This window comes from Physella acuta, unplaced genomic scaffold, assembly GCF_028476545.2.
Source record: "Physella acuta isolate Inbredline_101_S28 unplaced genomic scaffold, ASM2847654v3 ptg000610l, whole genome shotgun sequence".
Classification (NCBI taxonomy): Eukaryota; Metazoa; Mollusca; class Gastropoda; family Physidae; genus Physella; species Physella acuta.
In genome coordinates this window covers 79968-97908 of record NW_026732129.1, presented here as the reverse complement: position 1 = coordinate 97908, position 17941 = coordinate 79968, and the positions used below count along the sequence as shown (strand labels likewise).

Below are 17941 nucleotides of genomic sequence, written 5' to 3'. Positions count from 1 at the left end.
AAGCCCACACCAGGTCATGAGCCCACAGTATAATCCCACACCAAGTCATGAGCCCACACCAAATCATGAGCCCACACCAAGTCATAAGCCCACACCAAGTCATGAGCCCACACCAAGTCATGAGCCCACACCAAGTCATCAGCCCACACCAAGTCATGAGCCCACACCAAGTCATGAGCCCACACCAAGTCATGAGCCCACACCAAGTCATGAGCCCACACTAAGTCATAAGCCCACATCAAGTCATAAGCCCACATTATAAGCCCACATCAAGTCATGAGCCCACACTATAAGCCCACACCAAGTCATGAGCCCACACCAAATCATGAGCCCACACCAAATCATGAGCCCACACCAAGTCATAAGCCCACACCAAGTCATGAGCCCACACCAAGTCATGAGCCCACACCAAGTCATGAGCCCACACTAAGTCATAAGCCCACATCAAGTCATAAGCCCACATTATAAGCCCACATCAAGTCATGAGCCCACACTATAAGCCCACACCAAGTCATGAGCCCACACTATAAGCCCACATCAAGTTATTTGCCCACATCAAGTCATGAGCCCACACCAAGTCATAAGCCCACACCAAGTCATGAACCCACATCAAGTCATGAGCCCACACCACGTCGGTAGATCTAGAATGAACTTAGCATATTGAAGTTATTCGATCTAGAATGAACTTAGAATATTGCATTCTCTCGATCTAGTATAAACTTAGCATTTTGTAGCAACTCGACAAATGAAGACAAACTTGGCCATAACACCACATTAAACTATATTTGGCTTTAGCTTTACCTAGACTTAACAGCATTTCGCAGTACTTTGAACTAGTCCAAACCAACAAGTTTGCAGTACAACGTGTCCAGTTTAATAAAATGTCAATAACAAATCTAATTAGTTTTAACATATTGGAAATAAATACTACCAAACTGATGTGACGATTCTGGTTTAACTCAATTGTTTATTTTACCACAAAGCTTGAATGAGATTAGATGCGATTTGCTTCAATATATGTTCAATCTCATGGCGTTTTGCCAGAGTTTTTAAAACATCCTGTGACTTAATGGTGTCACCCGGTGCGGTCCACACCCCCCCCCCCGCTACGCCTCTGATTGTAGTGGAAGGTTGTAATAGTAGAGTGTAGTGGTAGGTTGTATTATTAGGTTGTATAAGTAGAATGTAGTGTTTGATTGTCTTCTCTCATGCACGCACTAAATGTAAATTTAGAGATTCTTAACAACAACAATTTAATAGTAATATGCAAAATAAAGGGAATAAACTCACTGTAAAAATATTCTCTGATTAAAAGTGAGTATCTGTTCTTTAATTTACAAAAATCTAATAAAAAAAAGTCATTCGGTTTGGTTTGAGGTAAAAGTTGAATGTGCTTAGTGAAAAAGCTAGAGTAATGAATGGGCACCTGTTGCTATACTTTTATTTCATTCAACTATTCAATTAATGAATTAATTTTAAGGGAAGATAAAGGCACACATAGGCTTTACAACCACTCCAATGATAGACTACTTGGAGAGATGGAAATTGATGCTGTATTTGAAATAATTGAATAAAGAAGATGGCTCTGGATAGGGTGCGTCCTAAAAATGAATCCAGATGATATAGCAGGAATGGCGCTAAACTGAGAAAGAAAGCATGGAAGGCAAAGGGAGGACTTGTCATGGGGGACAGCCAGGAAATATGCCGGTGACCAACGATATATATATATATATATATATATATATATATATATATATATATATATATATATATAATATATATATATATATATATATATATATATATATATATATATATATATATATATATATATATATATATATATATATATATATATATATATATATATATGATACCTCGCAAGTTGATAGACTAGAACCGCTTACGAATAAGTGAACACCCATAACATGAAATAAAAACTTCTAATAAAAAAGACAGGTCTTCCAAGAATTTTGTCCGTGGTGTGTGTGTTTTAGGGGGTGGGGTCGATCTTTGCCCCACTAAAACACATTTCCAGCCGAGGTTAGGCCAGCCAATAAGCTGCTAATTATAGCAGTTGTGTAATCCATTTAAACGGTGTTAATTGGGACACTTACGTAATCCGGTACCGAATTAAATAAAACATATGTCAGCACATTGTAACATTTTTAATGTCAGCACTCTATTTTAACATTTTAATGTCAGCACTCTATTTTAACATTTTAGTGTCAGCACTCTATTTGTAACATTTGTAGCAGGTAGGCTTATTGTAGATTGGGGGTATGAGGTAACAGTTCATTGAATTGGGTTATGTGTTAGGTATAAGGTTAATCCTTATGTTAAAAGGTTGACAAAAAGTTAAAATCTATTGTGTGGGTTGTTTGTGCCTATTCGGTCTCTTAGCAGTGTTTCTTTTTTCTCCGTCATGTGGGCTAAATTTTCCGGGAGGGGCGGGGGACACAAAACGAGTAGGGACAAACGAGTAGCCGTTCTTGTTTTATTTACCCTCCGACTATCCAGTTCTAACTGGCTTTGCAAGTCACTCAAGTTTTCTAACTCAGCTGTGGTGTTATATTTAGCTCTAGGTGTTTTCCAAGTTAGAGTTGGTTTTCCCTTTTTGAAATAGTTTCTGTTGTACATTTCTAGTCTTCTGTATATTTTCGGGATTTTCAAAACTATTATTTGTGTACTTTTATGAATTTCTATGAAAGCTATTCGAAGTACAATAGTTTTTTTTATTTCTGCCGATATTTCCAAAAGCTAACATAAACATTGAGAACATACGTATTCGCACGTGAGTAGTATATTAGGTCACTTTTGGTTATCATTTTTGGCGGAGGAGTCAAGGCGCAGGCGCAAAGGTTATATAGTAAAATACTCGGGAGGAGCAGGCGCGGGATGGACAATGACATATAGCAAAATACTCCCAGCCTGGCGCATCGGGATGGGGAGGAGCGAAGGGTGAAGGCGCAAAGACATATAGTAAAATATTACGCCAACTGGCGTTGGCGGAGGAGTGAAGGGTGAGTCACCTTTTGGTGACCTTGTGACGTAATCATTGACCTTGTGACGTAATTAGTGACTTTGTGACGTAATCACTGACCTAGTTACGTAATTTTAATGCGTTTTTTAACTAGATTTAATGAGTTTTTAAAATTTTAATTAATTTTTGACCTAGTTGCGTAATTTTAATGCGTTTTTTAATGAGTTTTAATGAGTTTTTAAATTTTTAATTAATTTTTATTATCGAGTTACGTAATTTAATTACTTTGATTGTATTTTTATTTTGTTTAATTTGTTTGTTTACTTGTTGTTTAATTTAATTACTTTGTTTATATTGTGTAATTTTTATTAACGAGTTACGTAATTTGATTATTTGTTTACTTTTTAATTATTTTTATTTTGTTTATTTTTAATTTAATTTTATTTTATAATTAGTTAAATTATTATTAACTAGTTACGTAATTTGATTTTAATTACTTTTGTTTATTTATTTATTTGATATATTTCTTTTCTTTGATGTATGGTATTTAAAATAAAAGACACTGTTTAAATTTTTGACCTAGTTACGTAATTTTAATGTGTTTTTATTACGTAATTGTTTAATTTGTTTACTTTTTAAATTATTTTTATTTTGTTTATATTTCTTTTCTTTGTTGTTTAATTTGTTGGTTTGTTTATTTGGTTGTATGTATGTTTTAAATTCTCCCCTACAACGCGAACGTATACTTTGTATACCAGCCTTTAACCAGCCGTGCAACATGTGGTACATATCGATCCGCAATCCTTTGTTTTTGTCAAACACTGGACAACGGGCGCGTTAATATTGATTCCACCCACGGGCCATCACAGCATGATGTCCCGCCTAATTAAATTTTGTTACGCATCGTGGGTTTATGTGTTGTTCACGGAAGCGAACACCGTAGGGTCCGGTGTTTAATGAGGTCCATTAACCGCGTCTCCGCGTTAAGTGTGGTAACAGCTGTACCACTTTAATTGATTTTTCCCCGCTCGGTTACTAGAGTGGGAAGCCCCTAGGTAACAGCTGGTGCTGTAATTAGTCACGGCTCTCGGCTTTTTTCATTAGATTACAGCTGTCCATGAACTATGTTCACATATCGTACGCCCGGTCATTCTTTGATCAAATTAAAATTTTTTGTTTCCACATGTCCTACGAACCGTCCCTTGCTATGTATGAAAGATTAATGGTTGTAACTATTCGCTTATAGCGAGGGTCAACGAAAACAAAATATATTTAAGGGTCGGAATTTTCTTTCAACCACCGTTAAATCAGGTTTTGAGACGAAACAAAGTCTCGGTAGGTTCGTGTTTTTTAATTGGCGACAGGGCGACTTGGTGCGTTGGTACGTGAGGTATGCGGGGTAGACATGTTTTTTACAAGTCTGGAAAAGTAATTACGTTTTTGTATGACCGTTCCGATTTTTTTTTGATCTGACCACCATTTGACCACACTGTGCCAGATAAATTTAACAAATGTTCAATACATAGTCGCTTATAGTAACATGGGTGACGGTGTGAACAGGTGGGTGAAGGGGGAAATATTAACAAATGTTCAATACATAGTCGCTTATAGTAACATGGGTGAGGGGTGTAAGCAGGCGGGTGGTGGTAAGGTGGTGGTAAGGTGGTAGTGGTAAGGTGGTGGTAAGGTGGTGGTAAGGTGGTGGTAAGGTGGTGGTAAGGTGGTGGTGGAAAGGTGGTGGTAAGGTGGTGGTAAGGTGGTGGTGGTAAGGTGGTGGTAAGGTGGTGGTAGTAAGGTGGTGGTAAGGTGGTGGTAAGGTGGTGGTAAGGTGGTGCTAAATTTGCTTGGAGTAAAGGATATATAGTAAAAGATTCCACCACCTAAGTGAGGTGGATTTTAATTTTAATTTTTTTATTTTATTTTTTTCATCATCTGTTACCTTTAAGGTTCTATAACTCTATATATTTTAATACGTTTTTTGATTCAAATGAGTTTACTTTTCCTAATGTAAGTACAGGTAAAGAGGGATTTCCTATAGATCTGTAATGAAGTAGGCCTTCTTGACTATGACTGATTGTCCAGGTGTTGACATGATACACTTTTTTTGAGATACATGTACACACACACACACACACACACACACACACACACACACACACACACACACACACGCGAAATTCATACTAGGTCGGTAAAGGCGGAGAGAACTTATAGGTATACATTATCATGGCGACAACAAAAGCGACCCTTATTTTATTTACATGAAAGCGTGTTTTCCAAAAAGTGTCACCAGGCCGTTGTCATTTTCGCAGCAGGGTTTATATTTTAAGTGCACCCCGTGCACGCTTGTTTACATTTTAAAAGTTGTGTCACGTGTCGTCCCCACATGTCTTCCCTAATAGAGAAACGAGAGGAAAGACAACTGTTCTAAAATTAGAACAGACTTGTTTACAACCACGAGTATCGTCCCTTGTGAAAAAAGTTGCGCGTCAGAATCCTTAACTAAACAGTCAATTTCTTTAACAAGTTAAAAATTATTTAGGAAGACAAAGGTTAACAACATTAGACGCCACCATTTTTGTTTCATGTGAGGACAAGGCACAATACACTTTTGTAGTTTATGTCTCAAGTAGAGGGGTGGGATATTTTTTTTTTTCTTTGTAAGAGTCTTGTAAACAATGGGTCGAGGAGACGATTACTAAGTAAGAGGGGAGAGAACGTGACTTGCATCGCGATATTTGAAAACATGGCGATGTTTAACCTCAAGCAGATTACCTTCCCATGTTCGCTTTAGTATTACAGTTTTCATCAAACTTCTTTTTGACTTGAACTTCTTTAATTTTTAAGAAAGTTTACTTATACATAAGACATTACGTCTAATTACAATTTTTTATTTTTACTACTCAATGTATTTTCTTTTTCTATATCTTACATTGTCATCTTAATTTTTGATCACCTTAGTAAAAATTTGCTTAAGATTATAAACTTCAAGTTTTAAAAAACAACAACGTTATAGTACGTCGTGTCAAATGACACACCGTTTAAAATGTCTACATTTAAAGTTCACCAAAATAATGACGTAAAAACTAAATATGATATGACGTTAGCATACATATCATACAATCTAATCACTCTAAAGTACAAATCAATAATTTTTATTGATTAAGGGGCTGGGTGAGTTATTTTTATTCGGGTGCCCAGGGAAGGTTTGGAGTTGGCTAGAGGCACCGTTCATACTAGAGTCTGTGACGTTTTCACCGAGGCAGGGTTCGAAGCTAGACCATACATGTTTTGGAATTGTTAGGGGTCGAGCCTATAGTAGGGTCGGGGGAGTTTTGTTAATACAGAGGGATGTTGATACATGGATGTTTTAGAATTGATAGGTAGAGAGTTTATACGAGAGTCGTGGGAGTTTTCACCGAGGTTGGTTTTGAACTCGGACCATGGATGTTTAGGAGTTGGATGCGGCAGAGTTTACACTAGGGACGGAGGTGTTTTGGTTACACCGAGGGTGGTTTCGAAGGTCGTACATGCATCCTTGGAATTGTTAGGGGCCGTCTTCATACTAGGGTCGGTGAAGTTTTCACCGAGGTTGGTTTTGAACTCGGAACATGTGTGTTTTGGAATTGTTGGCAGCCGAGTTCATTCTAGGGTCGTGGGAGTTTTGTTAACACCGAGGCAGGTTGCAAAGTTGGTACATGCATGTTTAGGAATTGTTGGTAGCTGAGTTCATACTAGTGTCGGTGAAGGTTGGTTTTGAACTCGGAACATGCATGTTTTGGAATCGGTAGGTGTAGAGTCCATACTAGGGTCGGTGTAGTTTTCACCGAGGCAGGTTACAAAGTTGGGACATGCATGTTAAGGAATTGTTGGTAGCCGAGTTCATACTAGGGTCGGGGGAGTTTTGTTAACACCGAGGCAGGTTGCAAAGTTGGTACATGCATGTTTAGGAATTGTTGGTAGCCGAGTTCATACTAGTGTCGGTGAAGGTTGGTTTTGAACTCGGAACATGCATGTTTTGGAATCGGTAGGTGTAGAGTCCATACTAGGGTCGGTGAAGTTTTCACCGAGGCAGGTTACAAAGTTGGGACATGCCTGTTTAGGAATTGTTGGCAGTCGAGTTCATACTAGGGTCGGGGAGTTTTGTTAACACTGAGGCAGGTTGCAAAGTTGGTACATGCATGTTTGGGAATTGTTGGTAGCCGAGTTCATACTAGTGTCGGTGAAGGTTGGTTTTGAACTCGGAACATGCATGTTTAGGAATTGTTGGTAGTCGAGTTCATACTAGTGTCGGTGAAGGTTGGTTTTGAACTCGGAACATGCATGTTTTGGAATCGGTAGGTGTAGAGTCCATACTAGGGTGGTTTCAAAGTTAGTACATGCATGTTTTGGAAGTGTTAGGGGCCGAGTCCATACTACGGTGGGATGGTTTTTGTTTTCACCGAGGCCGGTTTCAAAGTTGTTACAGGCATGTTTTGGAATCGATTGGTGTAGAGTTTAAACTAGCGTCGGGGGAGTTTGGGTTTCACCGAGGCGTGTTTCAAAGTTGGTACAGGGATGTTTTTGAAGTGATGAGGGAAGAGTTTAAACTAGCGTCGGGGGAGTTTGGGTTTCACCGAGGCGTGTTTCAAATCCATGTTTCGGAGTTGGTTGGGTTAGAGTTTACACTAGAGTGGGACGGTCTTTGTTTTCAACAAGACAGGTTTCAAAGTTGGTGCATGGGTGTTTGGTACAGGACTGTTTTGGAATCGATGAGGCAAAGTTAAACTAGGGTCAGAGGAGTTTTCAACGAGGCTGGTTTCGAAATTGGGCCATGGATGTTTCAGAGTTGGATGGGAACGTTGTCACTTGTAACATTAGTTGAATACAGATACAAGTTTGTCTGTTACTTTGTCTGTCCAAGTAATAGTGTGGGTAGAGGTACGGTCTGTTTATCTAGCGGGTGTTTAGGGACGGGGGCGAGGGCGGCAGACATAGGTGGCTAGGGTGCAAGAGATATTCAACGAGGAGTAGTGTCTACAAGTTACATAGACCAGTCTGTTGGAGTAGTGTCTAGGGGTTGTGATATTAGTTGAGTGTAGATAAATGTAAGATTGTCATACATCATTTGTCTCTTAAATGGAATAGAATGGGTAGTGTTACGGTCTGTGTATCTATCGGTTGGTATTGAGGTTAGGGATGGGAGAAGGAGAAAGGGGTTGCGGACAAAGGGAAGGGGAAAGGCGAATAGTGATAAAAATAACTCACCCAGCCCCTTAATCAATAAAAATTATTGATTTGTACTTTAGAGTGATTAGATTGTATGATATGTATGCTAACGTCATATCATATTTAGTTTTTACGTCATTATTTTGGTGAACTTTAAATGTAGACATTTTAAACGGTGTGTCATTTGACACGACGTACTATAACGTTGTTGTTTTTTAAAACTTGAAGTTTATAATCTTAAGCAAATTTTTACTAAGGTGATCAAAAATTAAGATGACAATGTAAGATATAGAAAAAGAAAATACATTGAGTAGTAAAAATAAAAAATTGTAATTAGACGTAATGTCTTATGTATAAGTAAACTTTCTTAAAAATTAAAGAAGTTCAAGTCAAAAAGAAGTTTGATGAAAACTGTAATACTAAAGCGAACATGGGAAGGTAATCTGCTTGAGGTTAAACATCGCCATGTTTTCAAATATCGCGATGCAAGTCACGTTCTCTCCCCTCTTACTTAGTAATCGTCTCCTCTACCCATTGTTTACAAGACTCTTACAAAGAAAAAAAAAATATCCCACCCCTCTACTTGAGACATAAACTACAAAAGTGTATTGTGCCTTGTCCTCACATGAAACAAAAATGGTGGCGTCTAATGTTGTTAACCTTTGTCTTCCTAAATAATTTTTAACTTGTTAAAGAAATTGACTGTTTAGTTAAGGATTCTGACGCGCAACTTTTTTCACAAGGGACGATACTCGTGGTTGTAAACAAGTCTGTTCTAATTTTAGAACAGTTGTCTTTCCTCTCGTTTCTCTATTAGGGAAGACATGTGGGGACGACACGTGACACAACTTTTAAAATGTAAACAAGCGTGCACGGGGTGCACTTAAAATATAAACCCTGCTGCGAAAATGACAACGGCCTGGTGACACTTTTTGGAAAACACGCTTTCATGTAAATAAAATAAGGGTCGCTTTTGTTGTCGCCATGATAATGTATACCTATAAGTTCTCTCCGCCTTTACCGACCTAGTATGAATTTCGCGCGCGCGCGTGTGTGTGTGTGTGTGTGTGTGTGTGTGTGTGTGTGTGTACATGTATCTCAAAAAAAGTGTATCATGTCAACACCTGGACAATCAGTCATAGTCAAGAAGGCCTACTTCATTACAGATCTATAGGAAATCCCTCTTTACCTGTACTTACATTAGGAAAAGTAAACTCATTTGAATCAAAAAACGTATTAAAATATATAGAGTTATAGAACCTTAAAGGTAACAGATGATGAAAAAAATAAAATAAAAAAATTAAAATTAAAATCCACCTCACTTAGGTGGTGGAATCTTTTACTATATATCCTTTACTCCAAGCAAATTTAGCACCACCTTACCACCACCTTACCACCACCTTACCACCACCTTACCACCACCTTACCACCACCTTACCACCACCACCTTACCACCACCTTACCACCACCTTACCACCACCTTACCACCACCTTTCCACCACCACCTTACCACCACCTTACCACCACCTTACCACCACCTTACCACCACCTTACCACTACCACCTTACCACCACCTTACCACCACCCGCCTGCGTACACCCCTCACCCATGTTACTATAAGCGACTATGTATTGAACATTTGTTAATATTTCCCCCTTCACCCACCTGTTCACACCGTCACCCATGTTACTATAAGCGACTATGTATTGAACATTTGTTAAATTTATCTGGCACAGTGTGGTCAAATGGTGGTCAGATCAAAAAAAATCGGAACGGTCATACAAAAACGTAATTACTTTTCCAGACTTGTAAAAAACATGTCTACCCCGCATACCTCACGTACCAACGCACCAAGTCGCCCTGTCGCCAATTAAAAAACACGAACCTACCGAGACTTTGTTTCGTCTCAAAACCTGATTTAACGGTGGTTGAAAGAAAATTCCGACCCTTAAATATATTTTGTTTTCGTTGACCCTCGCTATAAGCGAATAGTTACAACCATTAATCTTTCATACATAGCAAGGGACGGTTCGTAGGACATGTGGAAACAAAAAATTTTAATTTGATCAAAGAATGACCGGGCGTACGATATGTGAACATAGTTCATGGACAGCTGTAATCTAATGAAAAAAGCCGAGAGCCGTGACTAATTACAGCACCAGCTGTTACCTAGGGGCTTCCCACTCTAGTAACCGAGCGGGGAAAAATCAATTAAAGTGGTACAGCTGTTACCACACTTAACGCGGAGACGCGGTTAATGGACCTCATTAAACACCGGACCCTACGGTGTTCGCTTCCGTGAACAACACATAAACCCACGATGCGTAACAAAATTTAATTAGGCGGGACATCATGCTGTGATGGCCCGTGGGTGGAATCAATATTAACGCGCCCGTTGTCCAGTGTTTGACAAAAACAAAGGATTGCGGATCGATATGTACCACATGTTGCACGGCTGGTTAAAGGCTGGTATACAAAGTATACGTTCGCGTTGTAGGGGAGAATTTAAAACATACATACAACCAAATAAACAAACCAACAAATTAAACAACAAAGAAAAGAAATATAAACAAAATAAAAATAATTTAAAAAGTAAACAAATTAAACAATTACGTAATAAAAACACATTAAAATTACGTAACTAGGTCAAAAATTTAAACAGTGTCTTTTATTTTAAATACCATACATCAAAGAAAAGAAATATATCAAATAAATAAATAAACAAAAGTAATTAAAATCAAATTACGTAACTAGTTAATAATAATTTAACTAGTTATAAAATAAAATTAAATTAAAAATAAACAAAATAAAAATAATTAAAAAGTAAACAAATAATCAAATTACGTAACTCGTTAATAAAAATTACACAATATAAACAAAGTAATTAAATTAAACAACAAGTAAACAAACAAATTAAACAAAATAAAAATACAATCAAAGTAATTAAATTACGTAACTCGATAATAAAAATTAATTAAAAATTTAAAAACTCATTAAAACTCATTAAAAAACGCATTAAAATTACGCAACTAGGTCAAAAATTAATTAAAATTTTAAAAACTCATTAAATCTAGTTAAAAAACGCATTAAAATTACGTAACTAGGTCAGTGATTACGTCACAAAGTCACTAATTACGTCACAAGGTCAATGATTACGTCACAAGGTCACCAAAAGGTGACTCACCCTTCACTCCTCCGCCAACGCCAGTTGGCTTAATATTTTACTATATGTCTTTGCGCCTTCACCCTTCGCTCCTCCCCATCCCGATGCGCCAGGCTGGGAGTATTTTGCTATATGTCATTGTCCATCCCGCGCCTGCTCCTCCCGAGTATTTTACTATATAACCTTTGCGCCTGCGCCTTGACTCCTCCGCCAAAAATGATAACCAAAAGTGACCTAATATACTACTCACGTGCGGCTTGCCTTGATCAACTAATAAGAACAGGTTTTTGATAACTCAATATACAAGTCAATACATCTTTGTGGAAAAAAAAGTTTTATTTTGATTTGCAAAAGTACCAAAACGTACAAAACATTATGAGTAGAAAAAATGTACAAAACACATGGGTTTGAAAAATGTACAGAATTTTGGAATGCGCTTATATGAACACAATTGTTTTCCTCTTTTACTTAATCCTTCATCTCCACAACCATCCTCTCAGCCTCTCTCCCTACCTTCCCCACCCCCTACTCTTCTCCATCTTGCATATGCTTCTCTCATTCTCTCTCGCTTTGTCTCTTTTCTTATGCAATCTTTTCAATCTCTCTTTCTCCTCTTTCCACATAGTTCATCTTTTTACTCACTATTAGTTTTCCTTTCCAACCTCACTCTTCTCTCTCTCTCTCTCGCTCTCTCTCTATCTCTCTCTCTCTCCTCTCACATATCTAGTCGTTATGTACACAACAGCTCCACTCCTCATACCATGTAAACTCACATCAACAAAACTTGAATGCCTGCTACGCGCTTGAACCAAACATTTTAAAATTATATTACAATACTTATATTACAATACCTTTTTACACGGTTCAACCGGACTTGGATCCGAACCACAGCAAGAAAGACCACGGAAGGTAGTCAGTACATAGACCATCTACCTGTATCTATATGTCCAGTTAGGATGTGTAGGTGCCAGACATACTCAGGTAAATCATGAGATAGATCAAGAGTCAAAACTAAAATCTTTACAAAGTTTAAAAGCTAGGCACTTTTCGTCAACTATGTTGTCAGATAATTCTCCATATTTACACAACTTTTCATTACGTGATTAAAATATCAAAATAAAAATACATAAAACAACTAAAATGCAATTTAAAAGTTATAATTAAAAATTATGTTGTATTATGGATCTAAAATAACATTATTTCTATAAGAAATTATAGTGTTTCGTTTTTTTTACATATATTGACTCGTCTGACCTAATTTTTAAAACCCAACTTTTGCGATGTTTTACACAAACCTTGGCTAGTGTTAAAACATCATGCAACAAATATTTAAAATTTTAAATTATAAAACACATATTTACAAGAAAATTTTGTTTCCAGTTTACGTTGACCGTTTATGGTCTCATTCTTTTACTCACTCTCATTAAATGCCTGCTCACTTCACTACCCCGCTTCTCCCGTTTCACACATTTCACTCTTGTCTTCACTAATCCCTCTAATCCAGAACAAACCAATCAACAATGTATCTTACAATCGCGAATACTAATCCCTCTAATCCACAACAAACCAGTGTCAGCAGATCTCTTACAATTGCGTTCACTAATCGCTCTAATCCACTACAAACCAGTCACCAATATATCTTACAATTGTAGCGTGGAATGTTATTATAGACCAACACATTGAATGCTGTCGATAGCCGACTATGTTAAAACCAATCCGACCGACACAAAGAGACATCTATTTATAGACCAAAAATCTGCAACTGCAACGTAAGCTTCATTAAATGTCTTAAGTAGACAACCCGATCCACCATGAATACTGATTTTAAGTTTGTATGACGTGAAAAATCCTGGCATAGAGAAGTCTGAAGTATTTATACCAGTTTGGACAGTACAAAAGTTTATTCACTACACCTTGTCGTCTTAGACGTCGATAGTATTGAGATCGATCATGACGGGAGAGTGATCGATCTTCGATACGAGGGCCACTTTCATCTTGTCCGGGCCTTTGTAGATGCGGCTCCCCAAGTTGTTCCCCAACAGCAGGTTTTGTATTCTGCGAGTGTTTGCAGATTTTTGCTCCCGCTGTGCCAGGAAGTCTTTGCGTTTCTTGTGAACCCAGAACATGGTAGCCACCAGGGCTGCCAGGCCGACCACAAGGGCAAGGACGGTCAGCGGGATGTACAGGTAGTCGGGCATGATGCCAGAGATGGACAGAGAAGTCAGCTGGGTGTCAGGAACTATTTGTTCCGAGTGTTGTAATACTCGGGTGCTATGTTTACATCACTATGAAAACAGTACTTTTTCGGGGGTTTTCGATTGTTGCTTGTTTATCTGAAAATAATAAAAATAGCAATGATTATGCAAATCAATTTATTGGAAGTTTTGGCAATCATTATATATACATATATATACATATATATATATATATATATATATATATATATATATATATATATATATATATATATATATATATATATACATATATATATATATATATATATATATATATATATATATATATATATATATATATATATATACATATATCTATATGGTAATTTAGAAAGTGAAAGTCGTCTGAGTGGTGTGTCTTTGTGGTGGAGCGAATGAATGCCAAACGCTGTCGTCAGCTACCAAATTACCAGGATCGAAGCTAAGGGACATTCCTGAGTTCACCCAGCCCAGGTGGATACCTAGCATGAGTACAAGTAAACTAGTGACAGTGTGTGTGTGTGTGTAAGGATGGGGTCAACGTGTGCCTGCTATTTCAACATATTGGGTTCATGCAGGGGGTTATGACTTTGGGGGCGGGGTACAAACCCCATTATTTAGCTCGGCCTATTCAAGCGTGTTGCTCCTGTCCCGGTACTTGGAAAAAAGGTTAGGCCTATGTTTAACTGTGTGTTACTATCTATAGCGCAAACCAAAACCGGCCAATACCAGCTGTTTTGTGTAGAGGCCACGGGGAGTTGTATACCTACATTCTCGTCCGGGTAAACCAGGTTTTGACAACAACAAAATACAACACCTAAAATTAGTTGTATCGGTATCATATTGTATCAGTCGGTGTTATAACTGTACACCTACTTGTTCGTACAGCTAAATTTAGTTTTGACAGTAACAAAATCCCAGTCCCTAAATTTAGTATCGTTATCAAGTTCTGCTCATGTTAAAGCTGTACCTACAAGTTCGTTTAGATCAACTTAGTGGGTCTATAAACAATAACAATACCTCAACCCCTAAACTTAGTTCAGTATCGTTTACAAGTCGTATCTATCTTTGTTATAGACTAGTTATAGTTGACCGATTATAAGGGATCTATTTCAAAGTAAGCTTAGCTAAATATTTAGTAAACCAAAAAAAAAAAAACCAAAAAAAAAAAAAAAACGGGACTTTTATACTTCAGTTATGATACAATATTACAACTAGTATGTTTGCTGTATTCCTTTGTTCACTATATTTGATATCAATACCCAATATAAGAAGCAGTCACATAGCCAGGTTTAAATATTAAAAGCCTCTGTATTCATAAAAAAACAGTTATGTTGCAACACTAAAGCAAAAGCCGTCTATGTTTTTTTAACAACAAAGAGCTACATTAGGCTCGAGAGAGCACTAGGTAGGTAGTTCAAGTCATCACAAGCCTTTAGGCCTACTGTGTTGCTGACAAAATAAAAACAATTCGCTCGGATACGGAAGAGGAGGGGGAGGAGCTGTGTTTACATCATGAGTGCAAGCCTTAAGTGCAGTCATTACGCGTGGAATGTGTGGCGCGACACAGACGAAGCTACACGACACAAATACACAGTGAGGGCTGGGGTGAAGTGGGTGCGTGTCGCACACACTGTGTTAATTGTGTTGTGACACGGGTCGAGCACACTGTATCAATTTGGTTGTGACATGCTATGCTAGGACAGTCCTACACGGTTACTAACATGTCAGGAGAAACTAACGAACATCTACACATTAGTGTGTTGTATTGTAGGCTACACGTAAACATTAGTGTGTTCTTTTGTAGGCTACACGTACACATTAGTGTGTTGTATTGTAGGGTATTGTACACATTAGCTCCGTCCAAATGACGAGATGTTTAGATAACAATAAGCCCATTTATGATAAAAGCATAAACCTACTTAATGCTTGAATGATGCTAGAATATGTTTACTGATGGGCTTGCTATTCTTGATACAAGGATAGGCTTACTTATATATTATACAGCAGAGTGCATCTAAACTATGAGAGTGTATGTGTACACACTGGTACTCTATATATAATGCTGTCATGTATATGTACATGGTATGTCAAAGGTGACGAGAGGCTTATGTGTACAAACTAGAAACCCAAATTATGCACACACTAGTATGTCGTCTGTGTACACTATAGTATGGTAAAAACCTTATGAATATGTAACACGACTGCGTCAAATGTATAAACGCAGAGACTTGCGAATGGAAATTGGCAGATCATAAAATTATGTACAGTTGATTTGGCTGGAATGGCGTACTTAATAGCTACATTACACTACTCCACTTAGAGGCGACACTACACCGCTTAGAGACAACACTGCACCAAACCACAGCAATGAGGTGAATGTTGTGCTAGGCGTGTGATCTAATACAAAGATTAAAAACTGATCACACGTATCAAAGTTTGATTTGTTGGCGAAGGTGTCTCAACGCTTGATCTGTGTTCTACATGGCTGTTTATCACTGATCGATCAGTTCTGGGCTAATTGATTTAAGCATGGAAACAGTCTCGCTAATGGTTTGCTAATCAATGTATTGCTGTTTGACCAAAGTCATACTTGTCTGTTTTTGACTCATCGGTTTGTTTGTGGTTAATTAAATTAGCCTACTTATGTCTACTTCGTATGTTTATAGCTAATTGGAATGTGTATGGCTAATTGGTACGTCTGTTTATGGCTAAATATGTTTGTTTATAGCTAAATAGTCTGTTTATGGCTAAATAGTTTGTTTATAAATAAATGGTTTGTTTATGGCTGCATGGTTTGTTTATGTAAAAAGGTTTGTTAATAGCTAAATGGTTTGTTTAAGTTTATGGCTGAATGGTTTGTTAATGGCTAAATGATTTGTTGATAGTTAACTTGATGTTTAGCTTATTTTTCAAAATATGGAATGACCGGTAAGTTTATGGTTATTTGTTTGTTTATGATCATGCTATGAACGCACTGTATTAACTTCAGAACTCGTCGTCTCCGCAACACACTACACACCCTACGAGTCAGCACACCACACTATAATTCACAGAAGAGGACATAAACTGAAGGTCTAAGTCTAAGTACATATCTAGCCGTATCTATAAACGTTGTAAATAGTTGTACAACTTAAAGTTGTGTTTTTTTTTAATTTGGCTACACAAAAAAAGTCGTGACGATATCTTTTTTTCCTGAAGATCTAGATCTTATCCATTTCTATTATTCAAACTGGGTCTAAGTCAGCCATACATGACGTAATGTAATATAAATGTAAGCTATACAAATGTAAGCCATACATAAAGAACTTACCTCTTTATAAGAAATCAACAGCTATGCTTGGGTACTCAGATAACTAATGGCTAAACGTTCACAAGCTAGAGCTATCCTCGAAGCTTAGTCTATTCCTCAGTCTCGAATGCGGGGAAATTTCCGAGTGGTGGCTTTAAAAACTTCAAAGAATCGGGCATTCCCTCTAGCGATCAGCTGATCTGTTGGTTGTGCTATTTCAAAACTTTAAAATAAAAACATTCCGGTTTTTATTTATAACCCAAACGTCTGGATAGCTTTGACTATCTGGTGGTTTTAAGTGTGTTGTTTTAGGTAGGCTTTTGTAATGGCGCTTTATTTTTGGACGCCGAGGCAAGATCTAAGCGCATGGGGGTGGGGTGGGGCGGCTGGAGGGTCGCTGTGTTTTCTTTTCAGTTGTGACGTCACCTGGCCTTGACCGACATTCGCTGGGGGTGATAACCAGCATCGTTGGGCTACGACAGTCCCCATTGGTTGGTACACTGTGTACTGTACACATTGCTTGGTGTAATTAACTTGAGTCTGGCACGTACCTAGTGTCAACAAGTAGTTGGCCTCAATAGTGCGAGCAATTGTTTGTGTAATAGGGAAAGTGGTTGGCGGAGGGGTGGAGTGGTGGGGAGGGGGGGGGGGGGGTTGTGGTGTGGGAACGATTCAATGTTGGCGTAGGGTTAAAGTGTTGAATAAATATTGCTTTAACGTCCTTGCACTGGCTTATAAGTTGACGGTAATTAATTAGTGTAAGAAGTATAATTAGAAGATACATCCTCCTGACACCAACCCACATAACACACACACACACACACACACCGTCTAGCCTGAGGTTGATAAACTTAAGTATTACTGTGTGGCGGGGGTATGTGTAGTATTTGGGGGTTTGGGGTCTACCTTTCTGTGACACCAGTGTTTCTTTCAGAATTTTTTCTCCTGGGGGGGGGGGTGCACTTGGAAATTTTGGGGAGGGGACGGACTAAATTTCTCGGGGGAATGGGGGGGGGGGCGGATTCTGGTAAAAGTATATAATTTTTCTATATATATTCTATTTCTTTGGGGGGGGGGGG

General features: G+C 38.0%; 1 long non-coding RNA gene across 1 annotated transcript; it reads right to left on the bottom strand.

Annotated features, from left to right (window-relative positions):
* Positions 1 to 11671: 11671 nt before the first annotated feature.
* Positions 11672 to 17198, bottom strand: LOC131947871 (uncharacterized). The gene is made up of 2 exons (XR_009387935.1): positions 16884 to 17198; positions 11672 to 13687 (listed from the first exon to the last, which is right to left on the bottom strand). It is a non-coding gene; the product is annotated as an uncharacterized LOC131947871 (long non-coding RNA).
* Positions 17199 to 17941: the final 743 nt, after the last annotated feature.